Genomic DNA, 25346 nt, shown 5'->3' with positions numbered 1-25346 from the left:
GACTCTTCTCCCATCTTCTTACCCACTTTAGCATTAAAGTCGCCTATTACTAACGTGTACTTACTTTTGTCTTGATCCATTACCTGACTTAAATCGTCATAGAAGGACGACAGAATCCAATATACCTCTCTGTTTAGCTTTTGTAGATTACGAGAAGGCCTTTGACTCGGTAGAACAAATAGCAATACTAAACTCGTTATGCAAGCAGGGTACAAACGAACAGATCGTAAGGGTTTTAGAAAAAAAATATGCGAAAGGTACCGCTATAATTCGACTACATAAAGATACAGAAAAGATCAAGATCGAGAAAGGAGTACGACAAGGCGATACCATTTCACCCAAATTACAGGTTGACATTCAAAAATCCGGCAACCATAAATCCGGAACCTTCAGAAATCCGGGACAGATTTCGGGAGCGCATTTTCATATTTCCCGCGTTGGTGCGCCACTGTTTTCTGGAGCTGCCGCTTACGCCAGTATCAGCTGTTGGTTCATGCTTCCACCTGCTAACAAGTAATCCTGCTCATTTTTCTCATTATTCTCCTCATTATAGCATTTATTTGTTGTTGTATAGCCCCAATATGGAATCAACAAAGAAGAAAGGTGGCATAAAACGCAAACATCATGCGTTATCGATCGCAGAGAAAGTGGAAATAAAAAAAAAAAAAAAAAAAAAATAGTAACAATGTGTCTGTGCAAACAATTTGTGAAACTTACGACATTATGTTTAAAAAGCCCATCTGCTTCTTTCCTAAGAAGTACAGTACGGAGTATTTTATTTAGTTTAATTAATATTCTTCGGAGGATCTGTTTTATATGTTTTATTAAAATTGAATTAAAATTCTGTATAACTATCTTTACTGTATTTTATTTAGTTCGTGAATAATAAAATTTCTTTTGCTTTTCACTTAGTGTTTATTTTTCCATTAAAGGACTGTACAGGTGGTAATTTTCTTTAGATATATACGGGGTACACCATACAAAATTATAAACTTAAAAAATCCGGCATTTTAAAAAATCCGGCAGTCCTCAGGTCCCGAGGTTGCCGGATTTTTGAATGTCAACCTGTATTTACAGCTTGTTTGGAAGAGATTTTTAGAAGGTTGAGTTGGGAAGAGAAAGGTTTGAAGATTAATGGCGAATATTTAAACCACCTAAGATTTGCAGATGACATTATTCTTATTTCAGAGAAGGCAGAGGACTTGCAAGATATGCTGAGTGATCTGAACAAAGAATGTCTCAAAGTAGGTTTAAGAATTAATAATAGTAAAACCAAAGTAATGTTCATCTCTGTGACGCCCCCATCTCGGCAGCAAAGGGCTCAAAAGGACGATGACCATGTTGTTGAAGATCCTACGCCAGGAGGCGCTGAGTAGCTGCGGCCAAAGTCGTCACCTTTGCCTTAATATGGGCTCTTTTGGGATTGTTGGGGGTGGGGAGGGGCTGGTAATTAATAGTCACTGCTGGGAATCGGAGAGGAGTGCGGGATTCAAACCTTCGACTAAGAGAATGCGTGGCCAGCACACTTGAGATGTCACTATGTTGCGCTTTATGTCTTATTCTGACCGATTTCATTCGCTTAAAGGAGATTTAAAGGTTAGGTTGACCGCTTTTTGTCATGTTACCTATTAGACATTTTATCCTGGTTAACGATAAGTCATTTTATTCGACTGTGGGGGTCGGGTCGAGGTTCCCCCTTCAGCTGAATAAAATCGCTTGGCAGAGGGCCACACACGACACGATGTTGAAATAGGTCAACATCAGTCAGTTAACATTAATCCTGGGACCCTGTCTAATGGCCAACATCGCAGTGCTGGTCCAGCGTTATCCTGGATAAAGGAAAAAATAAGGGGAAAAAACTGAGAGTGATTAGCTTTGAAGAGATTAATGAAGTCTGCCTGTAGGCCGTGGGTCGTTTTTCAGTCACAAACCCCAAGCAGCCAATCAACAGTGAGAGGTCCAAACCAATCAGAAGCCAGCAACTGTTAAGCCATGACGTCATGACGGTTTTGGGCAACATATTTACTGAAGCATGTATTGTCGTCTGATATTTATATAAATGAATAAATGAACAAAAGTAATAGATATATAATACGAATGGTTAACAGCAACCTAATCGTGTGAATAACAAGCATTAGAAAATTCCAAATGAACAATTTATTTGTTTTTCTTTGAATTTCACTGGCGTTACCTGATGAATGCATGACATAAATCATTCATCTTGCATTTTAAGAATGTACACATTAAACAGTATAATATATCTGTTTTTATATTACTATAATGAAATGCAAATTGCTTCCATATCGATATCACAGTTTTCTCCAGTGGTTTCATCACAAAGACAACTTTCATTGGCGCCGGAATCTATGCCAATCATTTCACATCTTGCAGCAAATTATAGATCGTTACATACTCCATATACTTAGATATTTTTATAAGTCTACTGTATATTTGTATTCTTTCATGTACTCAATCAGCGTAATATTGCATTTTCTAGACTGACTAGCGAATGCTGCGTCAACTGATCGTCCACAAACAAGTTTGTCTTCGTCACGATTCAGTACACGCTTGGCAGGTGGAAAACATGGGCTGACGGTGTTAAATCTGTTTGAAATGGCCTTCGACCTTGACTTTCAGATTGAAGGATTCAGTGATATAATTTCAAATTGTGAAAAAAACCTAAATCTAGTGAAAATATTCAAAGTGATGACAGAAAATTTGAAAAAGAAAATTACTTTAGTGCATTAAAGGAATTGCAAGAATATTCACAAGGTGAGTACTTGTTAATTATTTGACCCTGGAAACACTGTTCGTTTTGAAGGTTTGCGGTACTTCGCATGGAAGTATGACAGTTGTTTTCAGAAGAATGAAACTATTCATTATTTCTATTTATATTATTTTCCCGATGTAATCGAAATGATCAAAATGATGTATGTCATATGATTTTTTTGTCAGTGTATCGTGTCTTGAAAAGGTATACAGCATTATCTTGTCAATAGTTTTATTCGGTCTTGTTTAGAAGCGCGGTCCGAACATGTCGCCTGGATCCACGATTTGTTCACTTCCCCCTCCCCCAACTCCCGCACAACCCGTGCTAGACACAGCGAAATAAAATACTAACAATCAAATTTTATCAATAAATGTTCAAATTACTATGTTCTGAATATACAAGGGTTAGATGGTAATTCAATTTACCAGGGCAGGGAACAGGAAGGGGGGGGGGAAGGGAAACCATATACAGACCCTAGTGGGGCCACACTTTTTGAATCATTGCTTGTTTCCCGAAGCCCTGGTCATATATGCAAGGTTCTCGTCAAATTGTTTGAATTTGAAAAACTAGAAGACTATTGCTCTTACAGTATTCTAGATTTCTCTAAGGAGAATTTAACAACGTGTCTAATATTCGTATTCTCTTGGTTCGTTATTCAGCTCCTCAATGTATGATGCAAAGGAGGTTTGACATTTAGGATTCGAAAAATAAATGATTGTAACCAAAGTCGTTTTTACTCAAACGAACTCACGTCGCGTAGGTGTAACAGAAGGGGCTTTATTGCTTGCTGTTCACATCACTGAAGCAATGTTAATAAGGCATTGGATTATTCTATAAATCTGTTGCGTGAAAAATGGGTGACTACATTGTTTAGCAGTTGGCGGATGCTGATTGGCTTGATGCTAACATGTGACCGACTGCTTGGATTGTAGTGACGAGTCTGTAAACACAGAATGGGAAAAACATCCTATGGTCCAGCTTTATCAAAGGATTTTTAAAGGATTACAAAGGAAGAGCATGTCGACAGGAGACCTTTTGGTCCATAACTAGATCGGATGCGAAAAATAATAAATGAATCAATAACTAAATAAACAAATAAATAGAATAAATAGAAAATGATAAATAATAAACATATAATGATAGTTTATAGTAAGAAAACCAGATAAATAATGATAAATAAGTAAATAATGATTACATACATATACCAAGGCTTTTTCCCCCTTGCAAGGGGGGTAGCCAAAAAGGAAAAGGCATAAAATCATTCCCACCCATTCTATCCCTGAATACACTCCACACCCCTCCACCCTCCCTCTTATCTTAGCACCTCCTGGATGACGGGTCATCCCTGCACCTTGTCCACTGCCCTGGGTCAGAAGCAGTGTCGCAAGACACAGCACATCCACAGCAAGGCCGCCTCATTAAATCGGCGACTCCCCCTCTCCGTCCCCCCATGCATAAAAGGAGAGGACGGGAAAAAATCCCTTCGGGCTGCGTCAAATTTTGCTCACACATACTACCTCACCCCCCCATCCCCCCACCCATTCCACCTCATGCATCACAACATCATCCATATACAACCATTCTCCATTCACCCCTGTCTTCTGTCCTCTCCCGTCCTTCCTCAACAGACATTCCCCTCTTCCCCAAAGCTCCCTTCACCCCATCCATCCACCTCATCCTAGGACGTCCCTTTATGTTCACTCCCTCCACATCTGCCTTCCATACCTCTTTTACTAATCTTTCTTCACTCATTCTTTCCATGTGTCTAAACCATCCTAATACTCTTTCATCCACCCTATCTCCCAGCTCCCTTTCCACCCCTGTTCTCCTCCTCACCTCCTCATTTCTCACTCTATCTAGCCTAGTAACCCCTATCATACTTCTCAGACACCTCATCTCAAACACATTCAAGCTCCTTCTCTCTTCCTCTCTTATGTTCCATGTTTCTGCCCCATACAGTGCTGTTGGCACAATCACTCCTTCATACAGTCTCCTCTTAGCATCCATTCCCAAATGTCTATTCCTCATTACACTTTTAAATCCACCAAGGCATTTACTCGCTTCTCTCAATCTACATTCCACCTCCACCTTCACTCCACCTTTTCCTGCCACATTTGCACCCAAGTGTCTAAAACCATCCACTTCCTCCAGTCGCTCTCCCTTGATGCTCACTTCCAGTCTACTGCCACTTTCACCCCTTGTACATCTCATCACCTTACTTTTACCCACATTTATCTTCAGCTTTCTTCTATCACACACTCTCCCAAACTCTGTCACCAACTTCCTCAATCCCTCCTCCGATCCTGCCACAAGCACAGTGTCGTCCGCAAACAACAGCTGGCTCACCTCCCACTTTTCTCCATTTTCTTTAACCATCTCCAATCCCTGACCCATTACCCTTGCATTTACCTCTCGCACTACCCCATCCATGTATAAGTTGAACAGCCAGGGCGACATAACGCATCCCTGACGAAGTCCCACCTTTACCTCGAACCACTCACTCTCCATTTCTAATCCTGACACAAGCTCTACTACTCTCATAAAAGCTCTTGACAGCTCCTAGAAGCTTTCCTCTTATCTCGTATATCCGCAAAACCTCCCACAGTGCCTTTCTGTCTACCCTGTCGTGAGCCTTTTCCAGATCCATAAAAGCCCAAAAATCATCCTTCTCCTTTCCTATAGCTTTCTCACATATCTGTCTTACCACAAAAATCTGATCTACACAACCTCTACCCGTCGTAAATCCACACTGTTTCTCACCAATTACTCCCTCTGTTCCTCTCCTAATCCTCTCAATCAAGATCCTCCCATAAGCCTTCCCAACTACACTTAACAAGCTAATCCCTCTGAAACTACTACATTCACACTTGTCCCCTTATCCCTTGTAAAGTGGAACTATACAGGCACTCCTCCAGTCCTCCGGCACTCTACACTCTCTCCAGCAAACATTAAATAACCTCACCAGCCAGTCCGCCATCACTGTACCTCCTTTTTTTTTTAGACATTCTGCATGGCATCCATCCAGACCAGGTGCCTTACCTGCTTTCATCATCTTAACAACTGCCTTCATTTCATCCTTCCCTATTTCTCCTCCATTTTCCTCACTCATCACGGTCATTTTCTTCGCATTTCCCACTGCAGCTATCTTTCCCTCCCTATCCTCCTTTACATTTAGCAACTCCCTAAAATATTCTGCCCATCTTGCCCTTACTGCCTTCTCTTCCATTATCATCTCTCCATCTGCACCTTTTACCTTTTCTTCTCTACTTGATTCGCTTCCTCTTCCTCTCTTAATTTCTTTCCAATTTTTTTTATTACTTTCAAAAATTTCTGTTATACTCTTACCCCATTTCACATCTGCTCTCCTCTTTGCCTCCTTTACCTTTTTCTTTACTTCTCTTTTCTTTCTACATCTCAATGGCAGCCATTACAGCATATTGTTAGGTATTTACCCAGTCTGGGGTATTGGCTGCATGTTATTGTGGCAAAGTAGCATGCATTTGATGCTTTAGGGTCTACATGGGTCGCTAATAGGGACCAGAGCCACACACCATTTTTTCTGTGATAGAGGACAACTCTGTCATAGAGATATGATGACACTTTTATACTACGACTGCACCTCCATTATGCTGTCCCCCAACCCCTTGTTACTTTCCTGTACCATTTCTCTGAATATTCATTCCCTTTTTCGCCTAACCTGTGGTGGGGGAAAAGAATGCTACCACCAAGTCTTCCCACTTGAGTCATAAGAGGCGACAAAACACGGGACGGGGGATGGGATTAGGAATCCTGCTATCTGCAGCCCCACAGGGGACATTCCCCCCCAAAAAAAAAGTAAAGGCATAGGAGGGTCTGGGAGTTTTCCAACCAGTACCCTAAGGTTTGGGTCTTTTAATGTGCGTGGATGTGGTATAGGTGAGAGTAAAAGGGAAGAGATGGGCATTATGTTTATGAAAGGAAAGATGGATGTGCTGGCTTTGAGTGAAACTAAAATGAAAGGGAGGGGCGAGTGTGAGTTTGGGAGTGTAGTTGGGAGGTTCTCAGGAATGAAGAGAGGACAAGGGAGAGAAGGGGTGACTATACTAGTGAAGAGATAGGTATGCGTGTAGTGGAGTGGAAGGAGGTTTCAGCAAGGTTGATGTGGATGAAGGTGAAGCTGGGAGGGGAGATGTGAGTTTTTGTAAATGCGTATGGGCCTGGTAGTGAGAAGAGTGTAGAGGAAAAGGAGGCTTTTTAGGTAGATTTAAATGAGTGAATAGAGGGATTAGGGAGAAATGTCAATGTAGTTGTATTGGGAGACCTTAATGCTAGGGTAGGAAACTAACCAATAGACGGAGTGATTAGGAATTATGGAGTTCGAGGTAAAAATCATAGTGGAGAATTGATGGTGGAGATGTGTCTTGAAAGAGAGTTGATGATAGCAAATACAGTGTTTAAGAAGAAAGTCAAGTATAAGTACACATGGGAGAGGGTGGTGGAAGGGTGGCAGATAGAGCGTTAATGGACTATATAGTGGTGACCAGGAGTATGGTAGGAAGAATTAAGGATGTACATGTTCTAAAGGGAGAGAGTGGGAGAATATCAGATATTTTCTGGTGGAAAGTAAATTGAGAGTGGAGAATAGGTGGAGAAAGAGGAAAAGGGAATAAGGTAGGGAGGTACTTAGAGTGAACTATTAAAATGAGAAAGAAAAGGAGAAGGAGCATAAGAAGAAGCTGAGAGAGGAGCGGGAAGTAGTGAAGGATAGAGTAGAACTAGAAGTGGAGGAGGAATGGGGATGATTCAAGGAGGGAGTCATAAGGTGTGCAAAGAGGGTGTATGGAACAAGGAGGGCGGGAGGAAATAGAAGGAAGGGTAGTGAGTGGTGGGATGAGGAAGCAAAGAAGGGTGTAGAAGAGAAGAAGCAGGCATTCATAGATTGGCTACAAATTAGGACGAGGGAATCGTATGAGAGGTACAAAGAAAAGAGAAGGGAAGTCAAGCATAAGATAAAGGAAGCAAAGAGGAGAGCAGATATGAAATGGGGTAAGAGTATGACAGAAAATTTTGAAAGTAATAAAAAGATGTTTTGGAAAGAAATTAAAAGAGGAAGAGGAGGCGAATCAAGTAGAGGAGAAAAGGTAAAAGGTGCAGATGGAGAGATGATAATGGAGGAGAAGGCAGTGAGAGGAAGGTGGGAAGAGTATTTTAGGGAGTTGCTAAATGTGAAGGAGGATAGGGAGGGAAAGGTAGTTCCAGTGGAAAGCGCTAAGAAAATGAGTGATGAGTGAGGAAAATGGAGGAGAAATAGAGAAAGATGAAGTGAAGGAAGCTGTTAAGATGATGAGAGCAGGTAAGGCACCTGGGTTGGATGGATGCCGTGCAGAATGTCTGACGAAAGGGGGTACATTTATTGTGGACTGGTTGGTGAAGTTATTTAATGATTGCTGGAGAGAGGATAGAGTGCCGGAGGACTGGAGGAGTGCCTATATAGTCCCACTTTACAAGGGAAAGGGTGACAAGTGGGAGTGTAGTAGTTTCAGAGGGATCAGCTTGTTGAATGTACTTTGGAAGTCTTATGGGAGGATCTTGATTGAGAGGATTAGGAGAGGAACAGAGGGAGTAATTGGCGAGGAACAGCGTAGTTTTAGGACAGGTAGGGGTTGTGTAAATCAGATCTTTGTGGTAAGACATATATGTGAGAAAGCTATAGGAAAAGGTAAGCATGTTTTTTGGACTTTTATGGATCTGGAAAAGGCTTACGACAGGGTAGACAGAAAGGCACTGTGGGAGGTACTGCAGATAAATGGGATAGGAAGAAAGCTGTTAAGAACAGTCAAGATTTTGTACGAGAGTAGTAGAGCTTGTGTTAGGATTATAAATGGAGAGAGTGAATGGTTTGAGGTAAAGGTGGGACTTCGTCAGGGATGTGTTATGTCGCCCTGGCTGTTCAATCTATACATGGATGGGGTAGTGCGAGAGGTGAATGCAAGGGTGGTGGGTCAGGGGTTGGAGATGGTTAATGAAAATGGGGAAAGTGGTAAATAAGCCAGTTGTTGTTTGCTGACGACACTGCGCTTGTAGCAGGATCAGAGGAGGGATTGAGGAAGTTAGTGACAGAGTTTGAGATGGTGTGTGAAAGAAGGATGCTGAAGATAAATAAGGGCAAAAGTAAGGTGATGAGATGTACAAGGGGAGAGAATGACAACAGGCTGGAAGTGAGCATTAAGGGAGAGAGACTGGAGGAAGTGGATAGTTTTAGATACTTGGGTGCGAATGTGGCAGGAAAGGGAGGAGTGGGGGTGGAGGTAGATTGTAGATTGAGAGAAGCGAGTAAATGCCTTGGTGGATCAAAAAGTGTAATGAGAAATAGACATTTGGGAATGGATGCTAAGAGGAGGTTATATGAAAGAGTGATTGTGCCAACAGCACTGTATGGGGCAGAAACATGGAACATAAGAGAGGAAGAGAGGAGTTTGAATGTGTTTGAGATGAAATGTCTGAAAAGTATGATAGGGGCTACTAGGCTGGATAGAGTGAGAAATGAAGAGGTGAGGAGGAGAACAGGGGTGGAAAGGGAGCTGGGAGATAGGGTGGATGAAAGAGTATTAGGATGGTTTGAACACATGGAAAGAATGAGTGAAGAAATATTAGTAAAAGGGGTGTGGAAGGCAGAGGTGGAAGGAGTGAATATGAGGGGGCGTCCCAGGATGAGATGGATGGATTGGGTAGAAGGGGCATTACAAAAGAGAGGAATATCTGTTGAGGAAGGACGGGAGAGGACAGAAGATAAGGGTGAATGGAGAAAGGTTGTGTATGCATGCGGTGGAATGGGTAGGGGATGAGGGGTGAGGAAGTATGTATTAGAAAAAAAATTGACGCATCCCGAAGGGATTTCTCCCTGTCTTCTCCTTTTCTGCATGAGGGGACGGAGTGAGGGGTCGCCGAATTAATGAAGCGGCCTTGCTGTTGATGTGCTGTGTCTTGCGATACTGCTTCTGACCCAGGGCAGTGGACAGAATGCAGGGATGACCCGTCATCCAGGAGGTGCCAAGATGAGAGGGAGGGAGGAGGGTGAAGGGGAGTGGAATATGTAGGGGATGGAATGGGTGGGAGTTGTTTCTATGCCTTTTTCTTTTTGGCTACCCCCCGTGTAAGGGGGAAAAAGCCTTTGGTATATGTATGTATGTATGTATTTATCTAAATGAATCTTAAAATTTCGAACTGTAATACATTGCACTGCCACTGCAGGGAACTTATTCCATTCATTTACTACAGGTCGAAATTGTTTCTGCCCACTTCCAAATTAAATCTACTTCCTGACAGTTTGAGGCCATTATTTCTTGTCTGATTTGCATTCAGTGTGAAAATTTTATCAGAACAACATCTATATCAGATAACATCTTCATCGATCTCCATGTGTGACTGTCCTCATAATAGAAGGTTGCAAAGTCGGACTACACTCTGGCATTATCCCATTCTGAATGACAGATGGAGGGATCGTATTCAAGTCAAGTTGTGTGTAGGTCGGATGTCAGAAGATTTTAGTGGAGAGGTTCGACTTCCTAGGTAAAGTAGCTGCGTCCTCGTGTGGAACGAGGCCAATTAGTAACTATTAGCTAGATCCTGGAGACGATACGGAGACAAGGGCTCTCAATCACCCTAGGAGGGGATTGGTAGGAAGTTTTCCCAGCTGGAGCGGAGAGGTGGGGTGGTAGAATTTAGATGTCTGTAATTCAATCCTAATTGGCAGCCAGGTTCCATGTCTGTAAATGGTTTGTAATGCCAATACCTCTGCTTGATAAAAACATTATAATTTGAACCATTCTATGATAACCCCAGTAGTACCCAATGTATATTGATTTAGTTTATATTATCATTCTATATTCGATGTCAGGTGAATGCAGGTACGGGTAATATATCTTTTACTCTGGGTATGATATTTGAAAAGGGTTGAGATCCCCTTCGATAAGGAATGAGGACTGAATGAGTATTTGTTTGCATTACACTTGGGTAAGAGTTTCGTTACTTGCGGTGAAGGTCGAGGTGACGGTTGTTCATAATCTGCCGCCAGCGAGTTGGTCCAAGGACACCTTGGTTAATTGATTTCCACGCTACAATGTACTTTGTGAGGGGTACCGTCCTAGTCTCCTGATAGGGGGAGTTCGCGACGTTAAACAGAATCATATCACAATAATTACTCCAAGTATGGCGATTCCAATTATGATGGAGTCGAGTCGGATGATTATTGTAAAATGCAGTTGTCTCTTTAAAATACGAAAATGTTACCAGACCGTGGATGCCATCACGAATAGGACTGCGCTCTCACTTTGATTAACATTTAATAAAAAGAAAGTAAATTGAAATAGCGGTAATATATTCATAACTGTAGTTTAAATGCGATCGAAGGAAATAAAATATGAATATCTATTAGCAAAGAGATTGCTACACATCATCCAAAAGGCACACGTCTGGCAGGTAAATATGTTGCCATAGTAACAGTATGTGCCCTGCATTTCGGATCAGATCGAAAGAAATGTTTTATTTCTTATCTAAATCAACGCGTTAGATCATGCAGTTATGTAGGATCTATGCATATTTAGTGATTTATTGTCAGAAAAATAATGAATTTTGGTTCGTATTTTGGGCGAAAGTTATCGTACATCTCGCCGTTGCAACGTCAACTCGGGCAAGTCGCTGTGCAAGACCTCCGTCAGTTTTCAAAACATGACGCCCACACGCAGAAACTTCAGAAAACCGTTGTCTGGCATCAATCCACCCACACAACCACGCTGAATCATTTACCCACGTACAAATTGGTAAATTAGAAACGAAAACACCCCCACAACTCTGATGATACGAGCACTGACTAGTTCCAACAATGACACCTGCTCAAACAAACACTGCTGACCTATAAAGTATGGCACCACACAGATCTCCAAAAAGTCTGAAATCTTTAATATTCGGAATGATGTTATAATAGCAAACTGTTGCTCGGTAAGAACGATTTTTCCCTAATAACCACAATTCAAACCATGACCCAAACGAATAGCAATGATAAAGCTTGCGGACAGCCGGTCCATCACGAGATCGGATATATATATATATATATATATATATATATATATATATATATATATATATATATATATATATATATATATATATATTTATACATACATATATATATATATAGATATATATATATATATATGTATATATATAAATATACATATATGTGTGTGTGTGTGTGTGTGTGTGTGTATGTATGTATATATATATATGTATATTTATATATATAGGTATATATATGTATATATATGTCTATATATATATGTCTACATATATGTATATATATATATATATATATATATATATATATATACATATATGAGAAATTCGCTAGTGAACAGCAACATCAATCAGACAATCTCCTTGACAGTGGCGCACGGGATTCGAACCCGCTGTACTTGGAAGCAAACTTCCAAGACACCCTCCTTACTCCGCTCGACCATCGACGGTATAAAACCTTGATAACTCATAGTCAATCTGACTATCGAGATTGGGGAGGGCGCTCACTGCACACCATACACACCATTTCACCCCAAGGCCAACCGCACACGTGGGAGGGGTAAGGACCGGGACGAATCCTTTTCACGCTATCACCAACTTAACTATATGAGAAATTAAGTTGGGGATAGCGTGAAAGGGATTCGTTCCGGTCCTTACCCCTCCCACGTGTGCGGTTGGCCTTGGGGTGAAATGGTGTGTATGGTGTGCAGTGAGCGCCCTCCCCAATCTCGATAGTCAGATTGACTATGAGTTCTCAAGGTTTTATACCGTCGATGGTCGAGCGGAGTAAGGCGGGTGTCTTGGAAGTTTGCTTCCAAGTACAGCGGGTTCGAATCCCGTGCGCCACTGTCAAGGAGATTGTCTGATATATACATATATATATATATATATATATATATATATATATATATATATATATATATATATATGCTAATAAAAACACGGTTATGTGTGTTCAATTTTGCAAAGTAGACCACTTGGAAAAAGAAACTAACGAAGCAGAGCGCTTTCGTATATTACAGCTTCAGTGCACTGAAGATGTAATATACGAAAGTGCTCTGCTTCGTTAGTTTCTTTTTCCAAGTGGTCTACTTTGCATATATATATATATATATATATATATATGTATATATATGTATATATATATATATGTGTGTGTGTGTGTGTGTGTATGTATATATATATATATATATATATATATATATATATATATATAATCATAATGAAACAGGAATGATAACAATAATGATAATAATGATAAGAAAAACAGTAATAATGATAATAGGTTTTGCTTAGCTGGTTACCTAAGAGAATTTTAGACGTTCGAACTGTATTGTATATCACTGACCTTGGGAAATTTAGTTTCCACCTTGCCTTCAATCTGGGTAGCCTGGCCATGAAATTGTTTTCACAGTGATATAGAAACCCTCAAAGGAAAATGAGGACTGAAAGTGCAAGAAACGGATAACAGATTCTCATCCGACACATATTTGCAAACGCGCGAGGGCGGTTCGTGGGAAGGCAGAGGGAGGAAGGAAGACCAGAGAGAGTGGGTTCGGACAAGAAGAAGCGGCGGCGGACTCTCCAGCGTATTGGAGGAAGAGACGGAGAGAGATACCGAGAGACTGGAAGGTCTCCAGCTCCTTTGATCACAGGTATATTGATGAGGCCATGCAAAGTGCAAGTGCAGGGATGGAAGACATGGTGGGCTGGGGTTGGGGGTTGGTGAGAGTTCTCATTACTTCGTATTCCTCTATTTCTGTTCTTCGTCTCTAACCCCCAATATCATCCTCACCATCACCTTTGATCTCACACTCTCCTTCCCCCTTCTCTCCCTCCCCTCTCTCCCTCACTTCTCTCCGTCTCCTCTCCCCTTCCCCCTCTCCCTTCCTTACCCTTTCTTTCTCCGTTTCTTCTCCCCCTCTTCCCTACCTACCTTCTTCTACCCCCTCCCTACCTCCCTCTTCCTCCTCTCTACCCTTTTCCCCCTTCTCCTTCCTTCTTTTTCCTTCTCTCTCCTTCTCCCTCCTCCTCTCTCCCTCTCCTTCACTCTCCCTCCAGCTCCCTCCCTCTCCCTTCATTCCCTTACTATCCCCCTCCACATCTCTCCTCTCCTCTCCCTCCACCTCTCCCTCTCCCCTCACTTCCCTCTCCCTCCCCTCCTCACTTCCTCCTCACTTCCCTCTTCCTCCTCACTCCCCAGTCACTTCTCTCTCTTTATCCCATCACACCCACTCACTTCCTTGTGTCCCCCTCCTCACTTCCCTTTCTCTCCCCCCTCCCTCACACCCACTCACTCCCCCCTCACCCCCTTTTAGTCCCCCCCCGTCCCTCCCCTCTTCCATTAATGTTTTTGCAAGGAAATACGAATGCAGATGCAAATATTCGAATTTCTAAATCATCAAATGGAGGTACAAATATGAGATCTCCAATAGAAACTAATTATAAATACGATTCATGTATTTGCAAATTTTATTATATTTTGTTATTTAGTGCCAGATAGCAACCAACCCCTTCTGGCTATTTACTGCACAAAGTTTATGAAGTAAATGTTTTAGGGGTTTTAGTGTCACCCTTACGGACAAGAGTCAAGCAACATTCTTTTATGGTTAGAAAATCATCACTACTCAAATAAGGGGAAGGGGGAAAGGAAAGGGAAGGAGAGAAGGAGAAGGAAGGGGAAAGAGAAGGAAGGGGAGAGGGAAGTAGAGTAGGAGACGGAAGGGAAGGAGAGGGAAGGGGAGACGTGGAGGGAAGGAGAAAAGAAGGAAGGGGTGAAAGATAGGAGAGAGAATGGAAAAAAGAAGAGGGGCAGAAAAAAAAGGGAAAAAGACAAAAGGAGACAAAGAGAGAGAAAGGAAAAGGAAGAAAGATGAGGAAAAGGGGGAAGGTTGAAACGCCCACGTTGCCATGAAAAAGAAAGAATAAAATAGCGAATACAATATAAAATATAAAAAGATGTTTCTTTTCAGGCCACAGGCTTTGAGCCCTGACAAAGTCGACCACAGGCCGATTCATTGGACCTAACTCGATTAAAGGGCCTAAAAGCGGCGGTGGCGGCCCGTGGGGTGCTCGTGTTCTGCCGCATGCATGGATAGCGTTCAGCTTCACATATGACGTCATGCACGACCATCACTCGTCATGCCATGGTAAGGAAACTCCACATGTACTCCTCACCATGCATATACAATCTTACTAAGTTCGATTGTTATTCCAACGCGGTGAGGAACAAAGGTTGTGACGTAATTCAAGGGGACAGACGGATAGGATTGTATCGTTAACCACACACACACACACACACACACACACACACACACACACACACACACACACACACACACACACACACACACACACACACATATATATATATATATATATATATATCAATCAATCAAATCAGCCATCCCGAGTCCACTGCTGAACAAAGGCCTCCTTCATAGCGTTCCATGATTCACACGACCGCGCCATCCTCTGAGAAACGTATTGTGCATTATGCCATAAAATTGAGACGAAATGATTGTTCGAAAATAAGACATTAAGTGTTTCAAGTTTTGGATTTAAGGCGTCCTCATAGTAGCAGACACAAAGCCTCAAACGTTGGCGAATTTTCTCCAATAACAGTGTTTGCTACATTTATGCATTATTTCATCAAAAGATGACAATACATTTGTCACGTCCTTAACGTGAGTAGAATCCTGTGGTTGTGCTGTGTCACGCCCTTGTATGAATAAAATCTGTTCGTAATTTTAAGGCACACCTTACATGAATATATGTATGTTTTATATTGTATGTATATTCTATGATGTATACATATATTTCTTGAAATGTCTAAGCATTGCGCAATACTATTCTGGTGGAGCGCGCCCATTACGTATTATCAGAGGACGCCAAGCTGAGAAACGTTTCATAATTTGGCGGGAAAAGCTCACTCTGCTTTCCCATTGGCTGGAGATATTTGAATTATCGCTTTACGGACGTTTTACAACTACTCGAAACGTCGGCTCCCATTCACGGAGATAAAGGGCGATGCAGAGAACGACCCGGACAGAGTCAATAGAGAAGAGAAGCAGAGAGGCTACTGAGAGGGACTACAGAGAGAGAACAAAGCAGAAAGAGAAGACAAGAAAAGAAGCTGAAGCCCAGGGCCTATCTGAATCTCCGTAGAATTTCTTCTACATTCGTCGATTACGACAACTCCGCTAAACAAGTCATTTGGACTACAGCTACAGCCCGTCTTCTCCAAGCGAAGTGATCAACCTTCGTTTTCCGAACTGCATCAGACACTCTCTATGTTGCTGATTGACTACGAGCGACTTTATTCTCTCTTTCTCTGTTATTTTCTCTATTTAAGAAACCTCATCAACTATCTTACTTGTTCCTGACTACCAGAAGCTTCTCCTACCAGAAAAAACTGCCAGAAGCTTCCCCTACCAGAAGTTATCGTCCATAATCTTTAGTTTCAACCTTCGTTTTTGAATTGTATCGGACACTCTCCAGATTACTGCTTGACTACGAGCGACTCGACTCTTTCTTTCTGTAATTTTCTCTATTTAAGAAACCTCATCAACTATCTTGTTCCCGACTACCAGAAGCTTCTCCTACCAGAAGAAACTACCAGAAGCTTTCCCTGCTAGAAGTTATCGTCCAAAATCTTCAGCTGAAACTACCTATTTGTCCCCCAAGACCGTTGGTGCGACCTCAGCAACAGGTATCAAGACTCGTCTATACCACAATCAAGACTTCGTTTCGCCCACCTGGACTTACGTGTTGTAAACAAAAGCAGTACACTCAACAAGTACTTGGCAATATAAAATTTCTTGCCATATGTAAAATGCTGTTGTTATTCTATGTTCCTTTATATTGTATATGTTATTTTTGTTAGCGTAATAGTATCTAATTTTAACAAAGATTTTAATCATCCTGCCTGAAATGTCATTCGTTCAAACTGCGCACGTCCTTACTTTTTTTTTTCCGTGTCGCGACTAGCCTGACTCATAGGTGAGTCGTGACAACATTGGAGAATGTATCACGTACGTTGTGAGAGCTTTAGCGACGGTCAAAATATTTGCTGTCATTGCATGTAAGATATGTACGTCAGTAGGTGAAGTAGTATTTTTTATTTATGTGAAAGCGAATAGAAGTTGAATCAAACACCAAACGATATTGCAACAGACAAATGTAAAAGAATACCGTTGACTCGACCAAAGGAACAAAGGGAGAGTGGGAAGAAGAAAACGGAATTTCTGCCGGCTCTGGGAAAAAAAGTTTGAAAGGTGGAACAAAGGAAGGAAAGAGACAAACGACGGGAGAGAAAATGTGATTTTTTTTTTATTTATTCACACACCAAGAGGACCGCAGAGAGATGAAGAGCTCTTATTGTCGAAGTCAAACGAATCTATTTCGCGATCGTTTTCAGAGCTAAAGGGGCTCATCCAACTTGAGTTATTCCTTCAGCCAGTCGACATGGTCTTTCTATTTCCCGAATGAAACATTTTGATGCTTAAACGCCAATCAATCAATCAATTAACTACTTAATCAATCAATCAATCACCCTATCAATTAGTCAGTCCATCAATCAATCAATCAATCAATCAGCCATTTCGAGTCCCCTGTTGTACAGAGGCCTCCATCCAGCTCCCCAGTGAGTCGTGCGACTTCGCCAGTCTTTGTCGCATTACTCCTGCAAACTTCTCTTCCAAGCTGACCTAACGCGCAGATTTTTCTCCCGGCATTAATATCGGACGATTTTGTTCAGTTGAGGTGTAGACTCTGCTTGTGGATCTTTGTATGTATGTATGTACATTTGGACATGTATGTTTGGATAATGTATACTTGCCTAGATCTATGGTCATATATGCATGTATGGATGTGTGAATGTATTTGTATGTGTGCTTATATGCATATATGTAAGAAATAAACACAAATATCATGTTTGTATGTGTGTATTTGTGTGTGTGTGTGTGTGTGTGTGTGTGTGTGTGTGTGTGTGTGTGTGTGTGTGTGTGTGTGTGTGTGTGTGTGTGTGTGTGTGTGTGTGTGTGCGCACGTGATAAAATGAGAGGGTGACATACAGTATAGTGTGTTGACCGGACGAACGAGAGCGAGACAGACAAAGGTCCACTGTGCACAACCCCGACCTTTGATGGCGCACTGGGGCAACAGGAGGGGAAATAGGAGGAGGAAGAAGAGGAGGGGAAGAGGAAGAGGAGGGGAAGAGGAAGAGGAGGGGAAGAGGGAGGAGAGGAGGGAAGAAGATGAGAAGAAAAAGAGAAAGGAACAAGAAGAAAAGGAGTAGGAGGAGGATAAGGAGGAAAAAAGAGGAGGAAAGATAAGGAGGATAGTGAGGAAATGGAAGAGGAGGAGAGATGGAAATACGAACAAGGAGAGAACCGTAAGAGAAGAAGGGAGGGAGGGAGGGAGGGAGGGCGATTTTTTATTTTATTTTTATTTATTTATTTATTTATTTATTTTTACGCATTTCAGAGCAAAGCGTGAATATACGATCCCCACTAGTGCAGGTCTTTAGTGGAAGGCGGCGCCTCTTGGTGTAATTTCAAGGGGTAGTCTCTTTGTTGACCCTTCCTAAACCTTTTACAGCTGAGATGTTTCTCAGAGCTATATATTATCGTCTGGTGATAGCCAGAATAAAATCCTTAAAGGGAACAATTTGTCCTCTTAGGTACTGAAGACGGTGGGTCACCTCAACTGAATAAAATCGCACGGCGGCAGCCATAATAGAAATAGTAAATAAATTGCGGCATTCGAAGAGTTCAGCAGAGGCAGATCGTAGCACATGCGGCGGGGAAACAGTGAGGGGATAGGTCATTGCAAGTCAGTAAAGGTCAAAGTCGGTCAGTGCAAGAAAGTTGAAGGTCACTGTACGTCACCTGGATCAGTACAAGTAAATAGGACAGTGAAAGGCATTGTGGTCTATTTCCAGCCAGATCAGGTGTGTTTAAGCCACAGTAAATCAGTTGAGGTCAGTATAGGTTAAAATCAGTCTATTAACATTAGTAGAGGTCAGCTTGAACAAGAGTCGATGAGGTTATTCTTTTTCAGTATGATTTAATATACACGAGGTAGGTCATAATAGTTCAGAGTCATTGAAAGTTATTGTAGGACACTGGTGGTTGGCGAAGGTCAGTGCAGGTCAGGGCACTGGAAAGGGACCACGGACAAAGCGGGTCAGTGTAGGTCAGGAGAGGTCAGGACACTGGGGAGGAATGTGGGATTAGGGGTGACGGGAAAATTGGGTGTTCAGTAAGTGAATGGAGCTGGCTTGATGGGCTTCTGTAAGCGAAAGTGGGCGGGTGTTGAGTGCATAGGAGTGCAGGTAGAGTGGTTGGGGGAGAATCATTGGTGGGTCTTCTCTCTCTCTCTCTCTCTCTCTCTCTCTCTCTCTCTCTCTCTCTCTCTCTCTCTCTCTCTCTCTCTCTCTCTCTCTCTCTCTCTCTCTCTCTCTCTCTCTCTCTCTCTCTCTCTCTCTCTCTCTCTCTCTCTCTCTCTCTCTCTCTCTCTCTCTCTCTCTCGTTTGCAAGGCTGGTACCTGCTCGGATCTCACCCTTGCCGGTGGTCCAGAACTGTTCATACATGAACGCCAGAGGCGGTGTCCACGCAATGGCACATCAGTGACGATACTCGGAGGAAGATAATGTATCACACATTTCTGTCCAGGTCACCTCAGATCCGAGGTGAGTAGCGGTTGGGGTTCACTACTCAAAGTGGATACCTTTCCTAACCTTTTCGCCTCGGCCAGGATTCGATCAGACGACGAAATCCTCACGCGGTTACCAGATGCGCATTCTACTACGCAACAAACACACACGCGCGCGCGCGCGCGCGTTATACATGAAACCATTCTTCCATACGTAGAAACAGACGTGCGAACACACACAATTATGCATCACGCCTTAACGTCTTCGCGCCCAACGGGTCCGCCTTGATTACCACAGCATTGCATTTATTACATTTACGTAACATTGTATACAGAACACAACATTCACATTCATACATCACACGAGTATATATCATAATTAAATTTGCATGCCATTTTGTTATTGTAAATACCCTATCATTTAGACATGGGTATGTAAACGTATGGTAACCCATGACCATACGCGTCTACTGGATGCGACGCTCTTGCCCGAGAGGCAGTTCCCGCTTCGCAATTAAGTCGTGTAGACTCGCTGCCACAGGGTGCGATAGAAATGAAAATATACTAAGTCAGTCGTCGACTTTTGATTTCTCACCATCATAATTGTAAGGTCTCTCAACAGCCTTGCAAAACACACACACACACACACACACACACACACACACACACACACACACACACACACACACACACACACACACACACACACACACACACAATAGTGTGTGCAATAACCATACAAGAATTTAAGAGCAAATTAGACATGACGGGACACCATGAGCGTAGCTCCCCTTCCCGTAAGATACAACTAGGTAAACACACACACACACACACACACACACACACACACACACACACACACACACACACACACACACACACACACACACACACACACACACACACACAAACACACACACACACACACACACACACACACACACACACACACACACACACACACACACACACACACACACACACACACACATACACACACAACTCGTGGCGCAGTTGGTAGAGTTCCTGGCTGCCACTACGGAGGTCCGGGTTCGAATCCCGCCCAGGGCTGAAATAATTTCAGTATCGCTGCGCTGCGGGTTGTTACTCCAACTCTCGTGGGCGGGGAGTTGGGTGTGTGTGTGTGCGTGTAAGGTCACAGCATTATCCATAGGTTGGTCATATATGAGCTCTGATCTCTATTTCGGGAACGAAATGCTGTCGATCATGAGTCCAACACGTGATCCAAGACAATAGTGAATCGTACACACACACACATTATACAATGGAACGCAAATCATATCTCTTCAACACAATGAGCCTCTAAATCAGTATATTTCATTCTATTTTGTTTGATTTTTCTTTCTTTTTGACCTGTTTTTATGTATTTAATCCTTCATTTTTAATTCTTTTTATTCATCTTTCATTTTTTTAATTCTATTATTTATTTCATTTTATTTATTTTTTACAGGAGGTGCTAAGACAAGAGGGAGGATGGAGGGGTGTGGAGTGTATTCAGGGATGGAATGGGTGGGAATGATTTTATGCCTTTTTCTTTTTGGCTACCCCCCTTGTAAGGGGGAGAAAGCCTTGGTATATGTATGTATGTATCTTTTACAGGGCTCCCACCCTAATATCGCTCGATAGGTCTTCAGGAAACCTTTTGGGGGGGAAATGGCGCCTCACTCATGCGGGGAACAATGGGTCAGAAATTTGACGCCTCTGAAGCCAAGCCGCTTTGTCAATTATCGTGAGCCCAGCCTCACAGTCTGGCAGACCCACAGCTATGACTTAACCCCCCCCCCTCCTTTCCCATCTCTCCCCCATCCCTCTCCCCTTCTAATGGTGGCATAGAATATTCTTTGTGTGTTTCCTCCATAGGCTGTTACCTGATACCTTTCAACATGAGCGCTAGTGATGATAGTGATGATAGTGGTGATGCTAGTAATGATGGTGATTGTGGTGATAATAATGGGTTAGATAGCGACAAGATAATTTTAGATCAATAAAAAGGCCAGATGTAAAAAAAAAAAAGGGGGGGAGGGGGCCAAGTGGACACATTCAATGATTTAGTTCTGGCGAAGGCCACCCACGCGATTTTATTCATCAGGGGAAGGGCGGGGTGGGGGACGGGAGGCGCCTCAGCCGCGCGCTGGGGCGTCTCATTTCCGTCTCGCCACATTTCAGACCGCGAACTGCTGCAGGTGGGAGGAGGCGAAGGAAGAGTGGAGGAGGAGGGAGAGGGGAGGAGGTGAAGGGGGAGATAGAAGAGGTGGAGGAGGAGGTGGGGAGGAAGAGGAGGAGGTTGTGAGGAGGAGAAGGTTGGGGAGAGGAGGAGGTTTGGGAGAGGAGGGGATTGGGGAGGGAAGGAGGAAGAGGTTTGGAGGAGGAGGAGGAGAAGGAAGAGAAAGAGGAGGATGAAAGGGAGGAGAAAGATGGTGGGCAAGAGGATAAGGAGGACGAGGATGAAAGAGAGGAGGAGGAGGAGGATGGGCAGGAGGAGCAAGAGGGGGAGGATGGGTAGGAAGAGGAGGAGGAGATGGAGGGGGAGGAGGAGGAAGAAGATGAATAATAGGAAGAATAGGATGAAAGGGAGAAGGAGGATAAGCAAAAGGAGAAGGAGCGGGGGTATTAGTAGTAGTTGTGTCAAGAAAAAGAAGAGAAATAAAGAAAAAGGGAGAGGGAGGAAGGGGAAGAGAGGAGTGTTGACCGGGGAGGATGTGAGGAAGGGTGGGAAGAAGGAAGGAAGAGTGGGAGGGAGGGAGAAAGGTAAGGTGGAGGGGAGGGAGGGAGGTGGTGCATTATCGTCCTCCATGCTGTGTGCATCATCATCACGTGTTGAATATTTTGACAGTTCACCTTTACGCTGACTGGCCGGCTCTCATCCGGCAGCTTTGTTTATCTCTTGTCAGCATTTTTTGAAGATCCACGGACACAGCCAATCACGGGCAGTGGATTCATCCAGGGGTATGCGTAGAAGCTTTAGAGATTCAAAACACTTTTTTGGTCGTAATCGTATTCTTAGATACTCGTACTTTCATAGTTACCCATGGAATTTTTTATGCCTTTGAAAGTACTAAGGGCTTTGCTAGAAAAGGACCTCTAGCAAATATAAAGGTACTTATAATGAACAAGGTGGGAGAACACACCCAACTCGATTGTTGGTGTAGTTCTTATTCAAGAAATAGAATCTTGAGTAAAGGGTGTCATTTCGTAATTGGTGAAAAGGTACCACAGCCTGGATCACACAGGTCACGAAGAAGAGGAATCTACGACTGAAGGTACTGAGTAGTTGCGGCCGAAGCCGTCACCTTTGCCCTATGATCCGTTATGGGGACTGTTGGGGGGACAGGTAACAAACAGTCGCTACTGGGAATCGGAGATTAGCCTGGGATTCGACCCCATAACTAAGTAAATGCGAAATCGGTATGCGCGCTGATGATGGTAGCTACCGTCGCACGATGCACAGTAGTGTTATAAACACACCTTTGTGTGACTGATATCGTGATCAGGGGTGACGATCTGAGAAGTCCAAGCAGAAAGGCACCGAGCCAAAAATTGGAGACGAGAGTAGTAACAGCATCGAAGATTTTCGAAACATCGCATTCTAGTTCCAGCCCCGTGGTATTTCACAATATACTTGCTCACACAGTGCAGAGCATTTGCAGGAATGACTTACAGATACCGACGTACAAGTGAACAGACAGGTAGACGTACAGATAGACAGACAAACACAGTCAGTCAAGCGAGAGCAAGGAGAGATTTAGACACAGTCATTAAAAGTAATGAAAAAACACGAAAGAAGCGCAGAGCAACTAGGAATAGAAACGCCAGAAATTTGTGATGTAGACTCAAGGGATATAATTTGACAATTATCTGGTTTAGTATTAGGAGACTTGCCCGTTTTTTTTCCCGTTGTTATTCTCTGCTAAATTATATTCCTGAATTTTGTGTTGTAAATCCAGTTGATACGGTTAGCCAATTATTTTATTTAGTACTTTTTTCTTTCCATGTGGCGTCATCGGAAGCGTGCTTGCTGGTCTTGCATTTGCGTAGTTGTGGGTGCGAGTCCCGCACTCCTCTCCGATTCCCAGCTGTGACTGTGTGTTACCTACCACCCAACAGTCCCCAATGCACATAACAGGGCCAAGGTGACGGGTTCAGCCGCAGCTACTTAGCGCCTCCTGGCGTAGGCTCCTTCCCACCTTCTTGTTATTCTTTTACAAAAATGAAACTCCAAGCCTCTGGCTAGATAACGAACTTCCCTTCTTTGACCGTCCTCCGAGGTTCATTGAACTAATGGAAAGGAGGAACCTGATATTGAACTCCTTACTCATTTCACACCTTGCCCCTCTTCCCCTTGATTGATATTTTCCTTTCAGAACATTTTTCCTTTAAGGATTTTTTTCCCGGCAGCCAATTCCGCTAATAGGAGAAGACTCCTCTTCGCTGGTCCAGTTTGGCTTTCCTCTTGGCCAATGTCATTTCCTCTTTAAGAAATTTTCATTATTCTGTTGAAGCCCTGCAGGAGAAGTGCCCTTTTTGCAAGGGCGAGATTCATGATACCTAGAAATATGCTTCCATTACATACTTTATACTTTACCCGTCCACGTGTATCCTCTAAGGCAGGGTCTCTGAACCCGGTGTCTGCCATACTTATGCATTTCTGTTCTTTTAGTCTCCTAGAGATCACTTTTCAACGCTAAATCTAGATTTGCATTCACTAATTCCCACTAGATTTCGGCCTGTGGCCCCAGTTGTGGACCTCTTTTCACATTCTGTTTTCTTTAATACTGCATTATCTAAGCTATAGCTGTTAGCTAGGTTGTGTAATCCTACTTTTAATACATTGCATTTTGAGCTATAGAAGTCCACTTGGCATTTCACCGACCATACAACAATGTATTAAGAGCAACATCTTACCCCGACCTATATGGCGTTCTATTCTAGTGCCAATCACAAAATTACTAACATCACATGAAACAAAGAAGGTTGTAGAAGAGAAGAAGCAAGCTTTCAAAGATTGGTTACAGAATAGGACGAGGGAGTCATACGAGAGGCACAAAGAAAAAAGAAGAGAAGTAAAGCACAAGATAAAGGAGGCAAAGAGGAGAGAAGATGCGAAATGGGGTTAAGAGTATGACAGAAAGTTGGAAAGAAATTAAGACAGGAAGAGGAGGCGAATGAAGTAGAGAAGAAAGCGTAAAAGGTGCAAATGGAGAGACGATAATGAAAGAGACAGCAGTGAGAGGAAGATGAGCAGAGTATTTTAGGGAGTTGCTAAATGTGAAGGAGGATAGAGGGTGGAAAGATAGTTGCAGTGGGAAGTGCTAAGAAAATGAGAGTGATGAATGAGGAAAATGGAGGAGAAATAAGAGAAAGATGAAGTGAAAGTAATTATTAAAATGATGAGAGTAGGTAAGGCACCTGGGTTAGATGGGTGTCATGCTGAGTGATAAGGGAGGTACAGTGGTGGTGGACTGGCTGGTGGGGTTGTTTGGTGTTTATCTAAAAGAGGGTAGAGTGCCGGAGGACTGGGGGAGTGCCTGTATAGTTCCAATTTACAAGGGAAAAGGAGAAAAGGATGATTATATTAGTTTCAGAGGAATCAGTTTGTTAAGTGTAGTTGGGAAGGGTTATGGAAGGGTTTTGATTGAGAGGATTAGGAGAGGAACAGAGGGAGTAATTGATGAGAAACAGTATGGGTTTAGGACAGGTAGAGGTTGCGTGGAACATATTTTTGTGGTAAGACAGATATATGAGAAAACTTTAGGAAAGGTGAGGAGGTCTTTTTTGGGTCTTATGGATATGGAAGGTATTGCAGATATATGGGATAGGAGGAAAGCTGTTAAGAGTAGTCAAGAGTTT

The 25346-nt window shown here is 42.7% G+C and overlaps 2 protein-coding genes across 3 annotated transcripts in view; one reads left to right on the top strand and one right to left on the bottom strand.

Annotated features, from left to right (window-relative positions):
* LOC143017853 (uncharacterized) overlaps positions 1–25346 on the bottom strand; it is a 140168-nt gene that overhangs the window by 12690 nt on the left and 102132 nt on the right. The window lies entirely within an intron of this gene.
* The window catches only part of LOC143017855 (uncharacterized), a 66749-nt gene continuing 43906 nt past the window's right edge, over positions 2504–25346 (top strand). Inside the window, exon 1 of the mRNA XM_076172820.1 lies at positions 2504–2772. The gene's annotated coding sequence lies outside the window, so the exon portion shown is untranslated. The remainder of the gene's footprint in view (positions 2773–25346) is intronic.

This window comes from Oratosquilla oratoria, chromosome 33 (assembly GCF_046742065.1).
Source record: "Oratosquilla oratoria isolate Oo_2021 chromosome 33, ASM4674206v1, whole genome shotgun sequence".
NCBI lineage: Eukaryota > Metazoa > Arthropoda > Malacostraca > Stomatopoda > Squillidae > Oratosquilla > Oratosquilla oratoria.
Note: the sequence above shows the minus strand (reverse complement) of the source record. Positions and strands in the feature narration are given on the sequence as shown.